The sequence below is a fragment of the Vicugna pacos genome, unplaced genomic scaffold (genome assembly GCF_048564905.1).
Source record: "Vicugna pacos unplaced genomic scaffold, VicPac4 SAC-SAT, whole genome shotgun sequence".
Classification (NCBI taxonomy): Eukaryota; Metazoa; Chordata; class Mammalia; order Artiodactyla; family Camelidae; genus Vicugna; species Vicugna pacos.
In genome coordinates, this window is record NW_027328721.1 from 19311421 (window position 1) to 19323987 (window position 12567).

At 52.2% G+C, this 12567-nt stretch overlaps 1 non-coding gene across 1 annotated transcript; it reads right to left on the minus strand.

Moving 5' to 3' along the window:
• Positions 1–7231: 7231 nt before the first annotated feature.
• Positions 7232–7340, minus strand: LOC140692279 (U6 spliceosomal RNA). The gene has a single exon (XR_012067849.1). It is a non-coding gene; the product is annotated as a U6 spliceosomal RNA (small nuclear RNA).
• Positions 7341–12567: the final 5227 nt, after the last annotated feature.

A 12567-nucleotide genomic window follows, 5' to 3' on the forward strand; every position in this document is an offset into this window, starting at 1 on the left:
TGGACTTGGATATCGGATTCCTTCTTTAGAGCTGGGAAATTTTCAGTCATGCTTTCTTCAAATACCTTTTCGACCCCCTTGCTTCTCCCTTCCCCTTCTGGAACCCCTATTGTGCGTAGATGGGCACGCTTTCGATGGTCCCGTAGGTCCCTGAGATTGTTTTCGTTGTTCTTTATTTGTTTTTCTCTCAGCTGTTCTGATTGGGTTCTTTCTGTTGTCCTGTCTTCTGGGCCACTTATTCGCTCCTCGGTGTGATCTAGCCTCCTTTGGACAGCCTTTAGACCACTTCTCATGTCAGCCAGTGAGCTGACCAGTTCTCCTTGACTCTTCTTTAGAGCTTCGATTTCGTTTTTGACGTACAGTATACATCTAAACACTATCACTTGGAGTTCCTTCGGTACTTGGATCTCTCCTTTTTTGAAATCTTGATCTAGCAGGCCATCCGTGTCTATTTTGTGGATCGTGCTTTCAGGGAATTTCTCTGGCTCTTTTCATTGGGAGTGGTTCCTCTGCTTCCTCATGCTGCTCCTATCTCTCTGGCACTGTGGCTTAAGGAGTATCAGTTATCTATTGTGGTCCTTAAAGGAGTTTAGGTATTTATCTAAAGCCTATACAGGAATAAAACTTTAAAAGGGGGGGAGAGGGAGAGGGAGAGGGAGAGGGGAGAGAGAGAGAGAGAGAGAGAGAGAGAGAGAGAGAGAGAGAGAGAGAGAGAGAGAGAGAGAGAGGGAGGGAGGGAGGGAGAGGGAGAGGGAGATAGAGGGAGACGGAGAGGGGGATAGGGGGAGAGAGAGAGACAGAGACAGAGACGGTGGGAGGGGGAGGGGGGTGGGGGAGCCGGATTTTAAAAGAATGGAGGAAAAAAAGGTTTGAAAAGAGTGTACAAGCAATAATAGAAGAGCAAGTGGAAGCAGAAGAGCGATCGAGGTGAGACGTCTTCTAAAAGCCTTTAAAAAATAGAAAAGATCAGAAAATAAAACACAATTGTTTCAAAAGTAAATTTTTAAAAGGTAATCGGAAATAAAACAGACTTTAACAAGAGATAAAACACAGGATTTGAAAAGGAGGGAGAAAGAAAAGGTTTGAAGACACTGTGTAATCAATAATAGAAGAGTAAGTGGAAGCAGAAGAGCGATCGAGTTGAGACGTCTTTTAATAACCTTAATAAAAAGGAGAAAAAAGATCGAGAAACGATATCTGAAACCTGTAAATAATCAATAACAGGAGATCTAAACCAAGAGAAGAGAAAAAGGAAAGGGGGTGGATGTTTAAAAATAATAATAATAAAAAGATTTTCAAGGAAACATTTAAAAGGGATTAAAACCGTCAACGTAGACGACTGTTCAAAAGTCAAGGTTAAAAAGGTAACAGAAGGTAAAACCGATAGAAGAGAGATTAAAAAAGAGAAAGGAAAAGGAAAAAAAAAAAGGGGGGGGGGGGGACGTGTTCCCGGCACCGCGGTCGGATGCTGCGTTCCTCCCGGGAAGGAGGGTGGCTGGCTGGCCGCCCGCCCTCTCCCGGCCCCGGTCGTTCCGCTGCTCCGTGCGGCTGTGTGCTCCGACTCGGGTCGGCGGCGCTCCTCTCCGTAGGTGGGCTCGGGGAAGACCGTGGAACCGCCCCGCCCCTAGCTGCGTCCCAAAACTCGGCTCCTTCTTAGTCATGGTGGCGCGAGTTCTCTGAGGTACCGGGGCAGAAATATCCTATCTGCCTCGGGCTGTAAACGAATCTCAGTCCTGCCTAGAAGGCTGCGGAGCCCCCGGGTGCGGATTCGAGTCTCGGCCCCGCCCCCGCCCGCATGCTGCACGCCAGAGGCTATGGCGGCTGTGGCTGCGTCCCGCCTCTCTTCTCGCGAGAAGCGCCGGTGATGGCGCCGCGGATCTGAGGAGACGGAGGCTACGGCGCCCCTCCCCCCAGGGCACACCGGCCGTGTTGCTTTGCCTTTCTTTTCCCGTCATGTATGGGGGGGGCGGGTTGTTCTGCTCTGTATCCCCTCCCGGCCGCCGCCCCGGTCCTCCGCCCGGCTCGTGCGGCCTGTCCCGGCCCCTGGCTGCCGGCCTGCGACTCGGGCTGGGTGTCGCGGGGACCCTCTGTGCCCGTTTCACTTGGGTCGGTCGGTCAAGGGGTGCTCTGGGTAGATCTGAGGCTCGGGGGCGCCCCCTCCGTCCCGTCGGCCTCTCCGTTGGAGAGGGGCAGTTTTGGCGAACGAGCCCTATTCCTCCTCTGCCGCTCCCTCCCCGCGGGACCGGTCCCTCCCGCACTGTTTTGCTTTTTACTCTTTCTTTTCTCCTTTTCTCCTACCAGATTTTGGGCGTCTTTGTCTTTCGAAGAGGGCGGTGTTCTGTCGGAGTTCCGCAGGTGCTCTGATTGGCCAAGTGGGTCCGTCGATGTGAGTTTTGGTGTATTTGTGGGAGAGGGTGAGCTACCAGTGTCCTTCTACTCCGCCGTCTTGCTTCTCCGCGGGTTATTTTTGAAGAGTAGGTGCTGGGGATTGAACCCTGGGCCTTTATTTTTTGCATGCTAAGCACGGGCTGTACTGCTGGATCTCTAGGCCCTCCCCACCGCAACACCCCCCCCCCCTTTCCCACCGCCTCCATAGTACTCGATGAATCTCCTGACTAGATATCTATGCTTCCTTGGAATGGGGCCGTCCGTTTCTTCATCGGATGGATGGACGTCTGTGGATTCGTCTCGTTTCTCTCCACTGCGGTGGGTGGCATCGGGGCGTGGGGTGGGGTTGAGTGGCGTGGGCTGGGAACTGTTCTTCACGTGTAGAGGTGGAGCGGAGCGATGAGGATGGTGACTTTTTCCCCCGAGTGCTCACGCCGGGTGATGGAGGCCTGTGGTCTCACTTGGAAGAGGACTCGGGTGACTGGAACAGAGCCCGTGTGGGGTCGTTGTGGAGGGAGGAACTCCACCCCCCCAGCCCCAGCCCCAGCCCCAGCCCCGGCACTTGTACCTCATCGAGGGACGGTCGGCCGAAAACAAATGAAAGCTGTCAGAGGTGGAGGTGGGGGTGGGGGTGGGGGTGAAGGGGTGGGTGTGTGTGTGTGTGTGTGTGTGTGTGTGTGTGTGTGTGTGTGTGTGTGTGTCCCCGTTCCCCGTACCACAGTCCCTGGTCGAGGCCCCCCGAGCGGAGAAACGCACGCCAGGCCGTCCGTGCTCCTGGTTGTCCGGCCGCGTGTCCCCGCCGCCCAGAGATCCCGAACCGTCCCGCTCGCTCCCCTGCCGGGTGCCGTGTGCCACCTGCCTGTCGGCCGGGCGCTATTTTAGACACTGCGAAGAAGTCGGCCGGACGGCCGGGCCGGGCCGGGCCGGGCCGGGCCGAGCCGAGCCGAGCCGAGCCGAGCACGTCCAGGCCGAGGTGGGTGGTGCTGGGTTCGGAGGAGTGGGGTACAAGCGGGAGGCGGGCGTCGATGGAGGGGAGGGGGAGGAGGAGGGGGAGCAGGGATGACGATGGGCTGGGGGGCTTGGCGTGTGGGGTGGGGGTGGGAGGGATGGTAGCCATCCTATGACTTTCTCTCCCCACCCCGCCTTTGGCAAGTCTGTTAGAGTGACGAGGTTGTGCTGGTTTCTGGCTGGTGCACACCATAGTGATTGTGTTCTTCTTTTTCCTGGTCTTTTTCAGGAACCCTCGTCCCGAGGGACTGAATCTAGTGCCCTGTGCTGCGCGGTACGACCTAGGGGTCGAATCTGCCAGGAGAGGTCTTACAAGGATCTGGAGGATCCTGGAAAACTGCTACCATCCGGAATCCTACATGGATATTCAAGATCTTGCGGATGGATGGACGGACGGAAGACGGATCGAATGGAGGCCCCGCCCCATCCCCTGGACCCCTTGGCCCAGGAGGATCGTGATGGGTCTGGAAAGGACTCTTCCGACGAGGGTCTCGGGATAGACTTTCTCGGTCCGCGGAAGGTGTTTCTGCACAAAGAGGAAGAGAGGGGCGTTCTCGGCAGGAGAGCCCGAACCGCCTCCTTTCAGGGATCCGCTCCAGTCTGGGTCGGGGTCGGGGTCAGAACGCGACCACCGACGGCTCCCCTCCCTCGTCTTGGCTCTCCAACTTGGGAAACCCTCCTCCCTGCCCCCTCACCCATCTTCTCGTCAGCCTGCCTCCAGCTTCCCCGTGCCAACTACCTCTCTCATGCTGCCGGACTTTCCTCCCCCTTGGGCCGCCAGGAAGCTCTCCCACTCCTCCACGTGCTTTGGCTTGGAATCCCTGACAAACACAAGCGGTGCTGGAGGGCGGGGCCGGGGGGCGGTGGCAGAAGGACTCCCTTCATCTTATGGGAGCGACTTTTATCTCCATAGGTGGCGATTGAGAAAACACATAAAATCACTCAGAAGAATACCCATGTGTAGTCTCCCGGACCTAGATCCGTGTCTGTCTGTCTGTCTGTCTCTCTCTGTCTCTCTCTCCATTTCGCTATTCTGTGTGTGTGTGTGTGTGTGTGTGTGTGTGTGTGTGTGCCTTTCTGTCTGTCTCCCTTGTCTCTCTTTCCTCTCCTCTCCCCTCCTCTCCTCTTCCCTGTTCTCCCCTCCCTTCCCCCCTCACCCCTCCGCTCCTCTCTTCTCCCCTCTCCTCCACTCCTCTCCTCTCCCCTCGCCTCCTCTCGCTTCCCCTTCCCTCCCCTCTTTTCCCTCCTCTCCTTTCCTGTCCTCTCCCCTTTTATCCCTCCTCTCCTCTGCGCTCTCTCTCTCTCTCTCTCTCTCTCTCTCTCTCTCTCTCTCTCTCCCCCCTTCCCTTCCCTCCCTCCTCCCTACCCCCCAACCCCTACCTTCACAGGGCCTCATAGATTGCAATCGGTTTCCATGAAATGTGATGAAGAGGGAATGAAGTTTAGAATGATATCCCCATGCCATCGAAACCTTCTTCCCCAGGGATAGCGAGTTATTTGTGGTTGTGTTTGTTTTTGTTTTTCTTGTTGTTGTTTTGGGGTGCAACGAGGGCACAGGAGGCGTTGGGAGTGAGGGTGATGTTTCTCTTTCTGTCTGTCTCCTCCTTAGGAAGGATTTTAAGAGGAGGGAGGACTCACAGAAATCTACCATCTCGTCTCGTACTGCAGCTGTGTTTGAGCTTCCTATACGATCTGGGCGGAACACTCCCCACCCTCACCTCAAGCCGCCATCGCCGCCCCCTCAGCCCCCAGCACCCCCGTCCAGTCCCGCGCTTGGGGCGGTGGTTGGGCATGGGGGGATGTTGGCGGGGTGGTCGTTGGTGGGGGTTGGGGTGGTGGAGGAAACCGGAAAACAGACCACTGTGGCACGTGGCTGACTGGGGCTTCAGGGTGAAGGAGGATGAATAAAATGGCCGGAATTAGGCTAACGGATTGCTTCGTTTTTGGGCGGGGGGGGGGGGGAGAGGAGGGGAGGATCATTAGGTCATTCATTCATTCATTCATTTGCTTGGGGGGGGGTGTCATTCGGTTTCTTATGCTCGCCCTTAAAACGGTCGACTCTTCTGACTGACCGGTTGCTGCTCACGGTTCCAGGCCCGTTGTTGAAACTGGAAGCTATCGATCTTACTGTTTCTACTGTATTTCAGTCATTGCAAGTCATCATCGTGCTGGGTCTCTGAGTCCTTCTCCGAGGAGAAGGTCGGTCACGGGACTACTGACCTGACAAAATAGCCTGAGTGACCAAGAAGGCCACACCTTGAGTGCTTATGAGATAATGAGATCTAACCGCCAGCCTCTATAGAATGGGTCACCTGGGAGGCATCGTGACACCATGCTGAGTCTTCTGATGAGAAAACGATTCTGTGGATGGTGATCGATGCTTGATTGTTTGAGCTATGGCTCTAGAACCACCCCACCCACTCCATCCCCAAGGTGGGTACACAGTTTTGAAGACGCTAGCCTGCTGTGAATCCCCTTTGCCCGGCAGAGCGATAAAATGACCTCTTTTCTTCTAAGCTCCAAGACCTTGTCTCTGGATTCTTGGGCTCATCGGGGACGGGGGCCGATCTTTCGGCAACAAGCGTGCTTCAGAAACAACGGATGCCCGAGAAGGACACTCTGCCTCTCCCTCTTCTTCCGGGCCTGAAATGGGGAGGAAAAAATATCGCTTCCCCTGGAAGCCGGAGTCCAGAGCCCGCCATCCGGAGGGACTTCTGGCTTGGCCTTCTCCTGGGGTGGGGGGAGGGCACGCCACCGCACGTGTTCTTTGTCAACTCCCCGTTTCTCTCTTCTCGAGTTATCTCTTTGGGAAGGCTCCCACACTGGATGAAAACAGACAGACAGACAGGCTGGTATCTCTCCCTACCCCACCCTTCGCCCCCCAAATGACTGATCTTCTGTCCCATCAAAATCACCACTTGTTTTCCAACGTGGCTTTCTTGGATCCTGGAGGACTGACATCAACTTAGAGCCAAGATGGGCACAGAACTGAAGGACCTTCTCGGCTGGCCTAAGAAGTCTGTCATCGTGATGTGGGAGGTATTCTTCGAGGGACCTATCTGACTAAGTGCTTGACGGCCTTTTGGACTTTGAACCAACTTGGAGATAGGAACTAGGATGAGAGGGCCCCCGAAATAGCTCAGCAAACTCTTCTCCACCCTTAGAAGAGAGACAGACAGATAGACAGACAGACAGAGAAAGAGAGAGAGAGAGAGAGAGAGAGAGAGAGACAGACAGACAGACAGACAGACAGACAGTGTGTGTGTGTGTGTGTGTGTGTGTGTCTGTCTGTCTGCCTGCCTGTCTGTCTGTCTGACGGTCTGTCGGTCTGTCTGCCTGCTTATTGTAGGAACTCTCTGTCAATGGAAGTATAGTTGACTTACAATGTTGTGTTCATTTATGACGTACGGCATAGTGATTCACTTATTCACACACACACACACACACACACACACACACACACACACACACACACACACGTATACTTTTTCAGGATAGGTTATTACAAGCTATTGAACATAGTTCCCTGTGCTAGACAGTAGGACCTACTTGTGTACCTAGTTTGTATAGGGTGGTTTATATCTGCTAATCCCAAACTCCTGATTTATCCCTCCGCCTTACCCCGTTCCTCCACCCTACCCTGTCCCCTGTGTTAACCATCGGTTTCTTTTCCATGTCTGCGAGTCCAGTCTGTTTCTGTTTTGTAAATAGGTTCCTTGGAGTCTTTTTAAAATGGAGTTATTTATGTATGGATGGGTGTCTTGACTTACTTTCAGATCCCACCTAGAAGTGATGGCATAGGATATCTGTCTTTCCCTGGGTGACTGACTTCACTAAAACTATGGAACGCTTCACGCATGGGCGTGTGTCGTCCACGTTCAGGGGCCGTGCTGATCTTCTCTGGATGGTTCCCATGTTAGTCTATGTCCTGTGGCAGCAAGTGCTTTCCTTAGGGTTTTTGTCTCAACCTGAAAGCCAGCCCGGAGACTGAAGGTCTTCTAGTTGCCTCCACTATCTGCCTAGGACCCTCTCCACGAATGTTTCCCATTTTCTCTCACCCTTTTGCCTTGGCATCATTGAGTACGAAAACGCTCCGTCTCCTGAAGCCTTGCAGACTGAAGCTGGACAACGGGAGGTAAACGTCAGAGAAATGGCCACAACAGCTCCTGTGGAAACCATCCTCGGGCCTGTTTTCGGGGGAGCCGCTCAGAGAGTTGAGCCGAACACCCCAGGACATCATCAGAGGCATTTCAAACTGCTCGAGCCGTTTCGATGACCCCGATGTGTGGAAATCTCCTACCAGACTGACCCCCTACTCCCGGCCCTGAATCTGGTTTCTCATCTGCTCCGACGATTCACCTTTGTGCTGTACTTTGGTTGTCCACACAAGTGCCTCTTAGGCGATACCTGACTGCTTGCTCCCTAGGCCTAGCTTCAGAAGCCCATCGACACCACCGCCTCCTGAGACGAGATACTACAACGGCAACAGTTTCCTTGAACAGACCTGTTCTCAGAACTAAGAAACTGGGTCCATGAAACGCAGGCCCCCTAGGAAACCATTCCCTCCCTCCTGCCCCCAGACCGCACGCACGCACGCACGGACGCACACGCACACGCACACGCACAGTCAACAGCCCAGCTTTTAATGTGTAAAACTTCCAGGGAAGTTACAGAATAGGGAAATGTTGGGGTCCAGAGTAGGCTGCCCCAAAATGTGCCCGATGGATTATGCTGAATGAAAGGGACTTCACAAGTGGCCAAGGGGGAGGGTATAGGTCAGTGGTAGAGTGTGTGCTTAGCAAGCAAGCACAAGGTCTTGGGTTAAATCCCCAGTACCTCCGGTCAAAAATAAATGCATAAAATCGAATTCCTCTCCCCGCCCGCCCCCCAAAGTATACACTGCTGTATGTCAACTCTGTCTCAATAAAACTGGAAGGAAAAAAAAGGAAGGAAAAAAAAAAAAAAGCATGATTTAACAAAAGAAAGAAACAAACAAAGAAAGAACTGCCCGAGGCAAGAGGAACACTCTGTCCCTCCTTTCTGCCTCCCTGGAAGCAGGGGAAAAAGAATTTTTTTTTTTTTTAAAGTCTCCCATCCCAGAGGAATCTATCAAGTCAGAGGTCTGCTTCCATGCCCTTCCATGATTCTCAAACGGTTTAGTGGGGTTTACCCAGGTTAGGAAAAGGAGGGGACTCCTTTGGCCTGAGACCAGGCGAGATTCTCCCCCTCCCTCCCGCCTCCCTCCGTGCAGTTGGGACGGGGTGGCCTAAGGGTGGGGAAATTGAAACCAAAAAACAAAAGCCGTTCAACGGAGAGGAGCCGGAGGCCAAGTCAAAGGCTCTGACCTGAGCACAGAGCTTTCTGCATTTGAATGAAGCGATTGAACGAGGCCCTGCCGAATGGATCCTCCTGACGTCCCCGCCCCCGCTTCCAGGAGACAGTCCAGTCGATTTAGGACCCGATTTGGGACCGATCGGTGGAGGAGGCCTGGGCGGCGGCGGCAGTGGCGGCGGCGGCGGCGGCGGCGGCGGAAGCAGCGGCGGGGGGGCGGGGGGGGGGGGTGCGCGGGCGGGGGCGGGACCAACGGTCGCTCCAGCTCTGCCTGCCTGCCTGCCTGCCTGCCTGCCTGCCTGCCTGCGGGGCTGAGGCCTGAGGGCCACGCTGGTTCCTGCCACTCAGGGAAACTTGTGCGGGTGTTGCCGAAAGATCGCCCCCCCCAACCCCGTCCCTGACGAGCCAAATAACCCAGAGACAGGGTCTTAGAGTTTAGAAGAAAAGAGGCAGCTTGATTGCTTTGCTGGGCAAAGGGGACTCACAGCAGGCTAGTAGTGCCTTCCAAACTGTGAACCCGTCTTGGGGTTGGGGTTTCATGCTTCTGTGGACGAACAGGTTGGAGCATGAAAGGGAATCACAACAGGCGGGAGCATAAAAGGTGCTCATGATCAACAAGGGTCTCTGATAAAACTTCCTCCTAAATCTGGATGAGTGTCTGGTAACATGGGACCTCCTGGTGGTCTAGTAGGTCATCAGCCCGTGACCTTCTTTCTCTGGTCAGACTCACCCGGCGGCACCAGCGCCACGGAGGAACTCGGGGTGGGGGGGTGGGAGGGGGCTGGTCGTTCTCCTGAGCTTATCCTCCCGTGACTCCCTTCCTGGGGAAAGACTCAGACGTCAAACATGATTGTCAATTTGAACGATCAGAGGAAGGTCCAATCAAACAGTTAGAATCGACAACTTTAGCTGCTTTGAACAGTGGGCCTGGGGCTGGGAGCGGTGTCTGGTCAGTCGAGTTTGCTGATCGTTCTAAAAGCAAGCAGTAAGCATAAAGCCCAAAATTGGCTTAGCCTAAGTGCGGCCACTTCATGATTCCTCCTTCACTGGGGGCCGAGGCGTGGGGGAGGGCGGGGGTGGGGGACACGACTGAGGTGGCGACGAACTTCTCCGTGAATGCTCGGAGCCGAACTGCTCTCTGGGCCTAGGTCCAAAAAAGGCCTGAGTCTCAGCTATGACAGGTTCTCTCTCTTTCTGGGCACATGGACTGACTCGCCCCGCATCCTCCCATCCTGTCAGACCCTTCGGACACGCACCTCCACCCGAGGAGTTCTTTGGCCTCGTCCAGAAAAAACAAACACACGCACGAACAAAACCAACCGAGCACACAGAAACCCTGATGATCTCCTTGGACCCCATTCACTTCGGAGAGTCCCTCTCGTAGAAATCCCCTCAGCTCGATGATTTCACCATAGCCGCCTCCCTTTCTCTGCCGCAGTGACCCCCACCCCCACCCCCACCCCTGCGTGGGCCCTGTCCCTCTACCTATCAAAAACCAAACCCCAGGAGAAAAGAAAATCAGAATGCTGCTTTGAGCCACTGGATCTGTGAAAGGAACCAAACAGAAAGCCGAAATAACCAAACCAGCCGAACACCAAAAGCGAACAGACAGATACCCCAGAAAGAAGGGCACGCTGACCCTGGCCCCTTTCCTTCCTGGAATCAGGACATAACATACATCTACACCCCCCCCCCCCCTCCCCGGCCAGGGCCTGTCTTTGCTCAACCCAATAGAAGAGCATTTATGTTTTGCCAGTTTTCTGGGTCCTTCTTTGTTTCATAAAACTGAGAAGAAATACGTGTGGAAGTTCTCTCCTATGAATTGAACAGACTGAAGATCCTTTAAATAACCAAATGAGGTGGAAGTGCCAAGAGTACCATACGGGAACACACCGAGACACATCATCATCAAATTGACCAAAATTAAGGGTAAGGAGAAAATATTAAAATGAGCGAGAGAAAAGCAACAAATAACATACAAGGGAACTCCCGTAAGGTTATCAGCTGATTTTTCAGCAGAAACTCTACAGGCCAGAAGTGGGTGGCACAACATATTTAAAGTGATGAAAGGGGAAAAGTGACAGCCAAGAATACTCTACTCAGCAAGGCTCTCGTTCAGATTTGAGGGAGAAATCAAAAGCTTCACAGATAAACGAAAGCTACAAGATTTCAGCACCATCAAGCCGGCTTTACAAGGAATGTTAAAGGATCGTCTCAAGTCATCAAACCCTAAGAAAAGAGAACAAAAACATGACAGAGAAAGGGAGGGAGGGAGTGGGGAGAGAGAGAGAAAGAGAGAGAGAGAGAGGGAGAGAGAGAGAGAGAGGAGACCTACAAAAGATGGCTTTGCCTGTTTAGGGTCTTCCATTGTTCCTTATACATTTTGAAATTGTTTGTTCTAGTTCTGTGAGGAATGTCGTGAGTATTTTGACAGGGGTTGCACGGAACCTGCGGATTGCTTTGGGTAGTGTGGCCATTTTGATAGTATTGATTCTGCCAATGCAAGAGCACAAGACAGCTTTCCATTTCTTTGTGTCATTTCAGATTCTGGAGTATAGGTAACCTCCTCGATTAAGTTTATTTCTAGGCATTTTACTGTTTTTGACGCAATGGAAGTGTTTATCCCAGTTATAAAATTCTGGTTTTTAAAGTGGAGGAGGGGAAAAAAAAAAAAAAAAAAAAAGGAAAGGAAAGGCCACAAATGGCAAAATATCCTTCTTTCTTACGGGTGAATTGTATTCCATTCCGTGTGTGTATATGTGTGTGTGTGTGTGTGTGTGTGTGTGTGTGTGTGTGTGTGTGTGTCCCCTCTTTTTATCTATTCAAATATTGATGTGCACTTAGGATGCTTCCGTATCTTGGCCATTATAAATGATGTTGCTGTTAATAGCAGGGTGTGTGTATCTTTTTGAATTCATCCTTATTTTGCGGTTGGCTTTATTCCTTTGATAACTATGTAAGTTTAAAAAGCTAAAGCGCTAAACCTTCCTGGAAACAATGAACAGTACATATATGTAAATTAAAAAATATGTGTGCAGTAAAAAATTAAAAAATAAATACATGAATAAAAAAGAAAGAAAGACAAGGAAATTAGCTATCAAGCCATGAAAGACATGGAAGAAACTTAGAAGACATCTTACTAAATCAAAGAAACCGGTCTGAAAATGTTACCAACTGGACAATTCCAACCAAAGGACATCCTGGAAAAGGCAAAGCTCTAGAAACAATAAAAAGATCGTGGTATCCAGGGGTTTGGGGAGAGGGAGGGAAGGAGGAATGAACAGATACAGCGTGTGGGATTTTTTTAAGGCGATGAAATTATTCCGTCGGATACCATAGTGGTGGCTACATGTCATTATGCATTTGTCAAAACCCATAGAACGTACGACATCAAGAGTGAACCGTCATGTAAACTATGGACTTTGATTGATAATAGCATGTCCATGTCGGACCATCAGTTTGACCAAATAGGCCACACTGATGAGGGATGTTGAGGGGAGGGGAGGATATATGTGTGGGTGGGGAGGGCTGTGTGAGAACTCTCTGTATTTTCTGCTCAATTCTGCTGTGAGCCTGAAACTGCTCTAGGAAATAAAGTCTATTAATCAAAAAACAAAAACAAGAACAAACACAACGAAACAAAACAAAACAGCCAAATGAGGTGAACCAGGATTCAGTCATCCAAAATGGAGCTGGACGGCCAGTGGGAGGAACTTGGTTACAGACATAGTCTTGTTTCGGGGAGGGGCACGTTGTCCCCTCCCTCTACACATCTTGAGTCCTCTGGGCTGGACTGATCCAAAAATGGACCCCAGACGGATCGTTGAGCAGGAGCGACAG